Source organism: Suricata suricatta, chromosome X (genome assembly GCF_006229205.1).
Source record: "Suricata suricatta isolate VVHF042 chromosome X, meerkat_22Aug2017_6uvM2_HiC, whole genome shotgun sequence".
NCBI lineage: Eukaryota > Metazoa > Chordata > Mammalia > Carnivora > Herpestidae > Suricata > Suricata suricatta.
In genome coordinates this window covers 19,833,594-19,845,527 of record NC_043717.1, presented here as the reverse complement: position 1 = coordinate 19,845,527, position 11,934 = coordinate 19,833,594, and the positions used below count along the sequence as shown (strand labels likewise).

At 38.9% G+C, this 11,934-nt stretch overlaps 1 long non-coding RNA gene across 1 annotated transcript; it reads right to left on the bottom strand.

Annotated features, from left to right (window-relative positions):
- Nucleotides 1–6,924: 6,924 nt before the first annotated feature.
- On the bottom strand, nt 6,925–7,775 carry LOC115283235. Its single transcript, XR_003904966.1, has 3 exons — nt 7,623–7,775; nt 7,194–7,270; nt 6,925–7,106 (listed from the first exon to the last, which is right to left on the bottom strand). It is a non-coding gene; the product is annotated as an uncharacterized LOC115283235 (long non-coding RNA).
- Between the last annotated feature and the right edge of the window lie 4,159 nt (nt 7,776–11,934).

The window sequence follows — 11,934 nt, the reverse complement described above, 5'->3', positions numbered from 1 at the left end:
CAACTTGGCAATGTTGACCAAAATCACAAATACGTTTGCCGTCGGGCTTAGCAATCCTTCTTCTAAGAATTTAACCTATAGGTAAATCTGTAAGTAGAAGAAATAAGGTGTATACGGGTTCTTTTCTTTTTTTCTTTTTCTTTTTTTTTAAGAGAGAAAACGGGGGCAGGGGAAGCAGAGAGAGAGGGAGAGAGAGAGAATCTTAAGCAGGTTCCACACTTAGCACAGAGCCTGACAGAGGGATCAATCCCACAATCGTGAGATCATGACCCGAGCCAAAATCAAGAGTTGAAATCAAGTGGTTTAAGCAACTGAGGCACCCCAGGTGCTCCACGGGTTATTTTCTTGCAGCATTATGTGTAATAACAAAAGATTAGAAACAAGCCAAGTGTCCAACAAGAAGATGCTGAGTAAATGCACTGTAGGACATTCACACATTAAGTGACTAAGCAATCAGGAAGCTCTCTGTGTTCTTATACAGAAAGATTCCCATGATACACTATTAATGAAAATGATGCAGAACAGGACATGCAGCATATACCAAGAGGAAAAATACATATATCTTTGTATTAGCATAAATACAAATAAACTAAAATAAATGGGCACTCATGGGAGCAAGCATGGAGATTAGGGAGGACAAGGACAATAACTTGAACCATGGAAACATACAGAATCTTAAATGTAAAATTAAACAATACTGAGTAACTTTTTAAATGTTGTGAAAGATTTCTTCAGGCTTATACTTGATCTGCCTTAATTAGGTTACAAAAGACAATTCAATACCTTTTTTCACTTAATTCCTCCTGAAATGTCTTAAGTTTCCCTAGGAAACCACATTTCAGGGACTCACTTAGCACAGTGACAGTCCAAGTCCCTTTGCCTTTTCTACAAGTTGGTCCCAAACCACTGACACATCTTTAATGGGTCTTTAATTAAATTAAATTAATTAATTTAATGTACCCTTCACTCCAGCCAGTATACCAGTTATTACCACATGTGAAAGAGTCTCATAGAGGTGGAAAAGTAAAAGGGTTAGAAGTTAGAAGAGAAGACAGAGCCAATTCAGACAGGGGAAGGAGTGTCCAGAAGGAGAGATCTCCTGGGGTGAGACTGTATAAGGATAGAACAGGTCCAAGTTCCCAGATACTTGTGACAATGGCCCACAGACTCTTCAAGAACATTAACCACCAGGTCATTAAATTCAGTCTACATCTTCTGTATTGGGGTTGGTCTTACTTCTACTTAACAAAGACCCTAAACTTGGGAACCTTAGATAGTTTCGGGGAACCCCATTACTTCAGAATGTGACATATTGCATTACTGGTCCTAAATTTCACTCTTCCCTCTATCTATACATCCTGGCCAAGTTTCTCAACAGTCCTTCCCACTAGAGGCACCGTGAATTTCTCCAGTTCATTACTGTTTGTCTGGGCCTTAAGCCTTGGTTTAGCCAATGGAATGACTGTGTCTGTTAAAACTTAGACATTATAAGCATCTCAAAGATATTAATTACATGACTCAAAAAAGTAAACTGACTTACATATCTTAAAAGAAATGTGTAAATATGATATGCTAGTTATATATATTTTCCATACAATCCTCAAAACAGACATCCAGAGATGTTATACTAAAATAAGTCACAATAAAGGTCATGGAATTGCTTTCCCTTAGTTAATTCTATAGTTATTTTTATTAAAACTGACTTCTTTCATATATTTAAATTTTTTAAGAATTTAGCAGGCAGAATTCTAGAAGCAATTTCTCACTGATGTCTGATTCACTAAGTGTTAGAGAGCATATTTAAATATGTCTAATTTTTACACTTTTCTGGATTCATCTAGGTATACATGCAACTCCAGATGGGGATCTTGTGTTCATGTGCTCTCTATACACCATATATGCTACATGCAGGTTCCAAAAACAAATAAAGGGCATCTTACAACCAACCAATCTATCAATCAATAAAAAGGCTTCAGACCTGAAAATACATTGTATATTTTGGCTCAGCTCTCTTGCGCTTCTGCTATATCAGAAAGAACATGCCCCAGCTAACCCACTGGCCCAAGAAGGATGAGAGGGAGACATGTGGAAATCTGGAGCTAACTTGCAGTCTGAGTCAAGCCCAGCCAACCCACACCTAGACCAGAAGTCCCTCAGTTAATACTCATATATGTAAGCAGTAATAAATTGTTGTTTGAAGCTACTGGGTTTTGAGATGATTTGTTGTCCAGCATCACTTGTGGCAAGAGCTAACTCAAACATCTAACTAATCCAGTACTAGAAACAGATATAAAAAGTGGTTTCATCACATCTGCACATTCATGCCCCCTTAAAAAACAATGTAACCTACCTATGTGCTGGTACCTTGAGTTCTTTTTTAAACAAAGAAAGTGCTTTATTTTACAACTAAAACTTAATGCCTCGGGGCACTTGGGTGGCTCAGTCGGTTCAGCATCTGAATCTTGATTTCGGTTCAGGTCATGATCTCACAGTTCATAAGATCTAGCCCCATGTTGGGCTCTGTGCTAACGGTGTGAGGCCTGCCTGGGCAGCCTGTCTCCCTCTCTCTCTGCACCCTCATCCCTGCCCCTGCTCTTTCCCACCCCTCAAAATAAATAAACATTTCAAAAAAAAGAATTAGTGCCTCCAAACATATGTTAGAAATAAAATGTTATTTAGAGGTAACTTAAGGGCAGAACTGTGTCTCCCCAAAATTTATATGTTGAAGTCCTAACCTCCAGTACCTGAGTACCTCAGAATGTGACTGTATTTGGAAATAGGACCTTTAAATAGGTAATTCAGTTAAATGAGGTCATCAGGGTAGGCTTTCATCCAGTATGACTGGTGTCCTTATAAGAAGAGATTAGGACATAGACACAAACATAGGTGGGACCGTGTGGAACCACAGGGACAAGACAGCCATCTACAGGCCAAGTAGAAAGGTCTCAGAAGAAACCCACCAGACTGACACTTTAATCTCAGGCTTCCAGCTTTCATGAGTGTGAGAAATTTCTGTTGTGTCACCCACCCAATTTACGGTATTTGCTGCCGCGGCCCTAGCCAACAAACCAGATTTTGGTACTGAGAAGCAGGACACTTCTGTAACAGACACCTAAAAATGTGGAATCGGCTTGGGAATTGGATAACGGGTAGACAACGCTTTAACACTCGAATACTCCCTTTCATGAGACAGTGCACTGAGTAAAACTCTGAGTCGTCAGGAACCCACCCCCCTGTGGCACAGAGGAATTAAGATCTCGGTTCCCACCATACCTCTCTCTCCTCAGGAGCTAACTCTCAAGTAGAACTCAGCCTTGGAGGCTAGAGGTGGAGAATGGGGCTCAGTCCTGACACATGCCGACCAACAGGGCAGAGCACAGGGAATGGCAGTGGGCCAGCTCTCAGAGGGGGACGTGTGAGCCCAGGCAGGTCACCAGATAAATATAGGAGAGCTGGCTCAATTTCAGATAAACAACTACTGTTTAAGTAAAAGCACATCTCAAATACTGCATGCCACATACTTATGCTTGAAAAAGAATTTATTGTTTATCTAAAATGACAATTTGAGTCAGCCTCCTGTACTTTTATTTGTGAAATCTGGACAAAGGGCCCTCTCCTTCGCTACTGCCCAGGATTGAGCCAGTAACAAGAAACGGTGATGGGGTGGTCTCAGGCAGTGGCTGGTCAAGAAAGGAGCAGAAGAGAAGGCATGTCCCAAAATTTCTATTTTTCATTAACAGATGAACAGATAAACAAAATGTAGTGTATAATTACAATGGAGTTTTACACAGCCTTAAAAAGGAATGAAATTCTGACAACACAGAGGAACCTTGAAAACATTATGCTAAGTGAAATCAGGCAGACACAAAAAGAACAACTATTGTATGGTTTCACTTACATGGACTACCTAGAACTAATTCCTAGAGACAGAAAGTAGAACAGAGTTTACCAGGAGCTAGAGGGAGGTGGGGCTGGGGGTGGAATGGGAAGGTTCTGTTTAATGGGTAAACAGTTTCTGTTTGGGAGGATAAAAAGTTCTAAAAATGGATAGCGGAGATGGCTGCACAACATTGTCAATATACTTGCGCCACTGAACTGCACACCTGATAGGGTTCAAAGGGTAAATCTTATGTGTATTTTACAACAATAAAAAGTTAATGTACATTTCAAGACAAGACAATCCTTGAGGGCTCTCGCTATTGTCTGGAGCAATTTTTTTTCAAGCCAGTGAGGCATAAACATCAACTGAGTACTACTGCATTATTTTTCAAAGATTTTCATGGAGGCATATAACTAGATCAGAAGCCCTCATTGGTACTAAATCATGCTACTTTATATCCTCCTCAGTGTAATACACTAGCAGATGTTGAAAGTTACTTCTTGTTTTATTTTTTATTTTCTGAGAGAGAGAACGAGCCCAAGTGGGGGATGGGGAGCAGGACAGAGAGAGAGAGAGAGAGAGAGAGAGAGGATTCCAATCAGGCTCCACACTCAGCATGGAGCCCGGCCCAGGGCCCGATCCCACCACCCTTGAATTGCAACGTGAGCTTAAATCATGAGTCGATCATCCAACCAACTGAACCAGCAAAGTGTCCACAAAGTTACTCCTTAAATTAATCAATGCCTTTGGGCATAGATTTCTTTCAGGTCAGCATGAATTAGCTTATGTTAGGAGCTTTCCATATATTGAACATTTGTACCAATGACTCATTATGACTTCAAAATCCCACATAAAATCCCAAGTCCTTGTTAACCTGCTTAATTATATCTCAGTGGTAGTTCACAGAGCAATAAAGAATTTATACATCAAATACTTAAGAGATCAAGGTCTACCAAAAGAATTTAGCAAGAACTTTGAACCTGGAAAATAATATGCACAATGTTCTTGAAAACAATGATCTTTGAAAGTATTCAAGGAATAACGCCTCACTCCTCTATGAACCTGACATCAGATGAAGGCTGTAGTAAGACAGCAGTTAAATAAATTTATTTTATCTCATCTGAAATCTGGTAGCAGTATCACTAATACAACCACTACAAATGTAACTCACAGGCATGATTTGTCAAACAGTCCTGACAAGTGGACAAACAGTGGATGAATTGTCCGAAGATTATGCTGAAGCACTCAACAAGTCACTATCTACTTATTACTCAGTTTCCACGTGCATCAAACGGATTTAAAAGCATCTGCTCCACTGAATTCACAAAGATGATTTGATAGTCAAATTAGACAGTAACCTCAAACACAACTTTGGAACCTATAAAGCACTATACAATACCATGCTGACATAATGAATTTCAGGAGTGAAACTGAACTTACCCCAACCACAGACAAAGAGCTGAACTGTCAGTGAAACTTTTGCAAGTCCTTAGGAAACTGAATTCATATTTAAGAAAATATGCTAAATTCCAGGGCAGCAGTTAATAGGATGGTAAATGGGACCACGTCTATGGACCAATTCTCAGGGCTTATTCAAAAAATTCACTAAAGTAACTGACATTTGGTTTGGGAGTGTTTGAAGAGAGTGTTTAATGTATTCAGCAGATAAGAGGTTCATAATTTTCCAGAGATGAAACAAAAACCGTCATTTAAAAAAAAACAAAGCATGAAATAATGAAGTCATTGAATACGTTGTATATTAGCTTGTAAACTGCATCATGTCCCTAGTATAGACAGCTAATATCTCATGAGATCTTTCCCCTTAGTAGAATCTAGATACCATGGAAAGGCCATGCTTATGAGAAATCTGACTGTTTCCATTGGAAACAATTTCTGCTAATTGAGCCAAAACTCTTAACTGGTTCCTAACATAATTGTATTACCTTGGCCTCATCAACATTATATTTTAGCCAACTTAAACTTGAAGTCTTTCCTCTTTCTCCAATGACCTTCAAGAATATAAGCAAGAGGCTCCTCTTCCACGACAGCATGACATAGGGATATAAGGACAGAGCCAAAGGGAAACAGCCCATAGAATAAAAACGTCAACTTTGAGAAAGAAAACTACAAAGCTCTTGGACTTGATCAATTACTAGGGAGAAAAAAAAAGATATTGCCAGACTCTACTAAGGAAGCGCACGGTCTAAGGGATTTGGAAATTATATTTATTGACCCTAAACGATAAATAAAGAGGATCAAAATATCCCAACTTTGAACATTCTTAGTGATTTTACAATTTGATTACAAAATTAATTTGCTTCAAGATTCTCAGGGTTAAAAGATTTACTCTTAAGCTTTCTACTTGAAATTGTTATTGTTGAGGACAGATTTAAAATGCATCAGGTATATTCAGAAAACTAAATGGAAAAAAACAACACTAATTGGGCTGACCCTCCAGCCTCCAGAAAGTTAAGGTATATGTTTGACAGGTAATTAAATGCAATATTCTAAAATGGGAGTGAAATCAACAGAGAAACTCTGCAGAATACCAATGGCAAAGTGGCTTATGTCTCTCTTACCTTCTTTCGACTCCCACAGAATGTTTTCCACTAAAATGAATATTTGAGCCACTGCCAAAATGAAGAGCTTCTCTCTGGAAATAATGCATGTTTTGTATGGTTAGAGAGACGATTTGATACTGAAAAAAATAGGTTATAATATTTGGTAAACAGGGGTCCAAATTCTGGTTTTGTAATTTACCAGCTTGTGATATGAACTTATTTAATTTCTCCAGGCCTCAGGGTGTTTTTTCTCTATAAAATTGGGACAGTAATATACATGATTGTTGGGGAGAATAGAAAATTTTATAAATATTTATATAGCCCACCACAGTGCTAGAGCATAGTATATTCACAATAAAAATTTGTTGAGCTGCATATACAGTAAGAATGTCAATCTCAGATGATATCCGTAAAAGGGAACATCATCATTGCAAAGATAATAGCTGTTATTTTCCTGAAAAGGATATAGTTACCTTGTACTGGGACTATTTTTAGTGCTCACCACTTTCAAACACAGATCTGGCTTTGCTCTTAGTGCTCACACCCAACCACAAGTAGACTTAATCCACATCAGTCTTCTCTTTAAAGAGTTACGATTTTATCAAACTTCGAGGTCTCTGATTGGATAATTCAAAGGATGCCCCACCTGCTGTGATTCTGATTGGCTGAGTGGAAACAAGAAAACAGTGACATGCAGTTGACTCATAAAACTGATTTTCCAACAAAAACTGGTCATTTTAAGAAAAGATTACCATTTCTAAATGGGAGGAGAGAGTTGTTTTCTCAATCACATTATTCATTTTCATCCTATTGTATTTCTTCAGGGCTCCTAGGGATAACATGTACAAACAAAATGGAAAAGGGGAATGCTCAAGCACATTTAAGGGCTTGGGGAATGCTAATGAGATTTTTTAACTTTGAAAAACCTCATAGCAATAAAAATATACTGAAAAGGACCCCTCAAAAATTAATCAAGAGAAATGCAGAAAAAAATCAAAGACTGAATACATATTATACTCCAATGAATTGGTCTACTCGAGTTTAACGACAATAAAATATAACCATACATACAAATGGCCTATTTGTGGTGATTTCCTTCAGTTCGAGCACGAACAAAATTTCTCTCTACAAAGAATGGGTTCTTTTATTCTCAGTTTCATTCAAGTAACAGTGGACTCAACTTTTCCTCAGTATTGTGGGATACCATGCTGCGGAAATGGCTTCATATAATGAGCACCGGCGGGGTGAAGGAAATGCTGCTCGTGTTTACACTGGCACGTGGGCACACACAAAAGCTCCAGCGCACCAGCGGCATTCTGTTGATCTGCTCATTCTCTCCAATATGGCTCCTGCCGAGACACAATCACGAGGGAAAATAACAAGAAGTCAGCTAGAAGATCTATTGTGGGGACGAGGAGAAACGTCTTTTTAAAATAAGACTATAATACGGTCCTATAGTGCTGAAATTCACCTGCACTAGTCAAAATGATTCATAAAGTGAAGTTTCAAGTCTATTCAAAATATTGCCATGGGGAGCTCTACTGGTGCACTTCAAATAATAGAGTCCAAGAGCATTAGCCCTTCGAAAGGAAATGTTCATGAGCTATACCACCCCTTCTCCCTGCCCTTCTCACCACTCAACTTATGGGTACTGTTGGAAGCAGCCAACAGTAGGTCATGTGGCCAGAAATGGACACAGTTCATAATGGATGTGAAGTACCTAACATGAATAGAGTAATTTTATGATCTGTGAGCTTCATCACCATGCCCTCCATTTTTAGGAAACAATAACAATTTTTAATCATTTATGAGATTTCCTATTGAAGACTGAAATCAATACCATGTATCTGCCTTCCCATCCCAAAGAATATTAATTTTGTATGAACATTTACCAGAGATTAAGTCCCATAAACTTTAGGAAGAGGAAAGGGAATAGCTTAATCTGGGATTCCCTTAATTAGGTGTAATGTTCTGTATTTCCATAAATAACCTTACATCAGAGCCTCAAAATCAGTTATATTGGAAGGCATAAATGATATTACAGTGATTTGTTCTGATATCTCAAAAATGAATCAACAGCATGCTTATATGCCATGGTACTGGTAGTAGGTACATTAGAGAAAGGAATCTAGGCATAGGGAAATGTCTGGCCTTAACCCCCAAACTGTTAGCAGAGGGAATACAAATAAAAGCAATATAAAAAGCCATATAATGGATTTAATGACACTCAAATGGCTTGATCTCTGCTGGACGCCACTGGCCTCCCTTTAAACATCCTATTCAATGCCACTCACAATACCAGCAGCAACACTTTTACTGACAATTTTCAATTTGCCATGACTCTTTGGACCAATTCAACCATCCAGTCACTGCAATTGAAGTGTTGGAACAAAGGTAAGTTAATGTCTCAAAATAATTCTTCCTCTGCCACCATGATTTCCCCTCCCCGCTCCCCAGTTCTGATCTTCCTTTCTGTATTTGTCTATTAGATGGACAAAAGGTTAAAGAAAATGAGAGAACAGAAAAGAAATTCAGCAGCCATTCATGGCCCTAAGGTCCAATACCAGAACCTGTGATATCATCCCACCAAAGACATGGAGACTAGAAAAGACTCAAAAATAAATTTGACAGTGAGCCCACAGTTGGGAACAGTCTTGTTCTTAGACAGACTTTAAATTCAAACACTCTTAAGTGGAAAAGCCATGAGATCTAGAAGAAATGAAGTGTAGGAAGGATTATGCTGGTGAAATCACAGGAATTCTTTCAGTTGTAACTGACAAAATCTAACACAAGATGACAAAAATGAATGGGATTTTTTTTAATTATGTGGTTAAAAACTCCATGGAGATTCTAGCTTCAGGAATGGTTTGAACCAGGGACTTAAACAATGTCTTCAGAACACCATTACTCACTCTCTCCATTCTGTAGCTCTGTTTCTCTCAGTAGGTTCTTTCCTATCATTCATTCCAACAACTCAGTTGTCCCAGCATAAAAAAAGAGCTTCACCTTCTCATTATGTCCAATAAAAACACCCAGGTTTGAGTTCCACTGATCAGTACAAAGTTTACATACCCCTCCATGCAGTGAAGGTAAGTGTGGTGAGGAGGGGCCTACTGGTCCAACCGACAATTCATGGTCTGAGAGTTTTCAAAAGAAAAACTGAAGTGCTATTACCCCACCAGAAAGGAATGGAAACAGGGAAGAACAAAGCCAAAAATATCCACCACATTAGGGCTTCATGCTTAAGAAGTAAATGTAATCTAGCTATGTACAGTTTAGTTAATATAAGAGAAATTGCTAAATGTCCCTCAATATCCATTTTCTCTTTTTATTGATACTAAATTCCCCCAGTCTCTTCCTGTACACCACCACACTTCCAGTTAGGTGTGGCTGTCTGACAAGTTTAGGTTGATGGGATGGGAGAGAAAGTCATGTGCAACTTTCAGATCATCTCAGAGATGAAGATGCTTCCAGGAACTTCTTTCTCCCTTCTTGCTATCTGAGAAATAGCTACAACTATAGCTACCACTCTGAACCAATATTTAGAAGCCATATACTGAAGATGACAAAGTTGACCCACTAGTCTGGGTCGCTAAATGACCTGGTACAGCAAATATGTCTACCCAACGTAAACTATTCAACTACCTTTGGGCTTTTACCTGAGATAGAAATTAGCACCTTGCCCATCTATCTTTTATGTCTTATTTAACCCACAGTATTTGGGGAATCTTTTTGTTTACCCTATACCCTAACTACCACAGACTCACTGCAGCCAATTTCTAGAGAAAAAAGGCCAAATTATTTTAATTTTTTTAAGTTTATTTATTTTTGAAAGACAGAGACAGTGTGAATGGCGGAGGGGCAGAGAGAGAGGGAGACAGAGAATCCCAAGTAGTCTCTGTGCTGTCAGTACAGAGCCCCATGTGGGAGTTGAACCCACAAAACCGTGAGATCATGACCTGAGCCAAAACCAAGAGTCAGAGGTTTAACAGACTGAGCCACCCAGGCACCCCCAAAGTATTTTAAAAGGTGAAAGATTTACACAATCTGAAGAGAAACCAGAGTATGGCAAAAATATTTTAAAATAATGGACCCATAATATTGTAACCACAATACTAAGATATACATTAATAGCACATTTCTTTGTCTTTCTAACATTAGATCCTTACAGAAGTAAAAGAATAATAATAGTTATCTCTGGGTGGTAGAATTAGACATGATTTTACTCTCTTCTTTATGCTTGTCTTCATTTTGTAAATTTTCTAAAATTAACTTATGTTTGAAGTAAAACACAGGTTATTATCAATCTTATAAAAAGGACTACAATGGCTTTTCCAAGGGAATTCTGTTCAGGAAATTAAGATATATTCACTGTCCAGTGACAGATGATCTAGTAATGGTCAAGAGCCAAATATATAATTTCATATACTATGGTAGGTTACAAAACTGTCCACAAATTCTTTCCATTTTTCTGTATCTACACTCTTTTGCAAAATGACTGTGCACTTTTTAAATTATTTTTGGGAGAGAGAAGGCACAAGTTGGGGAGAGGGGGGAGAGAGAATCTCAAGCAGGCTCCACACTTAGCGCAGAGCCCAATGCAGGACTCAATCCCACGACCCTGGGATCATAACCTAAGCCCAAATCAAGAGTCAGACGCTCAACATACCAAGACACCCAGGTGCCCCTGAACTGTGCTTTTCTCTTCATCAAGAGGTAGAATCTATTCCCCCATCCCTTGAAATCTGACCGTGTTCATGTGATTTGCTCTGGTCAATGAGACACTGGCAAATGTGATAGAAGCTAAGACTTGAAAATTACTTGCACATTGAAGCTTTCTCCTTCCTGCTATTCTTGAAAACTTTGAGAATACCACCTATGAACAAGGCCACCATAGTCTGCTGGATGATGACATGTGCCCAAGTTAACTTTGTTGCCCTAGATGATATCAAGTCAATCACCAGACATGTGAATGTGGCCATACTAAACCATACAACCCTGGCCAGGCTGGCCCAGACTCGAAGGGCCAGCCAGATGATCCACAGCACTGTGAAAAAATAGTCCCATTTGTGTAGAGCCACAAGTTTTGTGGTTGATTGTTATACACGCTCTTAAATACAGGATGTCCTCTAGTATAATCATTTTAAGGAGTAAAGTGGGGACACCTGGGTGGCTAAGTTGGTTAAGCATCCAACTTTGGCTCAGGTCATGATCTCACAGTTCATAGGTTCCAGCCCCGTGTCAGGCTCCCTGATGTAAGCTTACAGCCTGCTTCCAATCCTCTGTCTCCCTCTCTCTCTGATCCTCCCCCACTCATTTTCTCTCCCTCTCTCTCTCTCTCTCAAAAAAAAATTAAAAAAAGAGTACAGTGCATGTTGTACAGATTTTATTGGCAAACATGATGAGTTTATCAGTGAATACAGATCACAATTTGACTTTATTTGGCCTAAAGCATACCAAAAAAATGACTAAAGCCAGAAAGTAGAAGTTGAA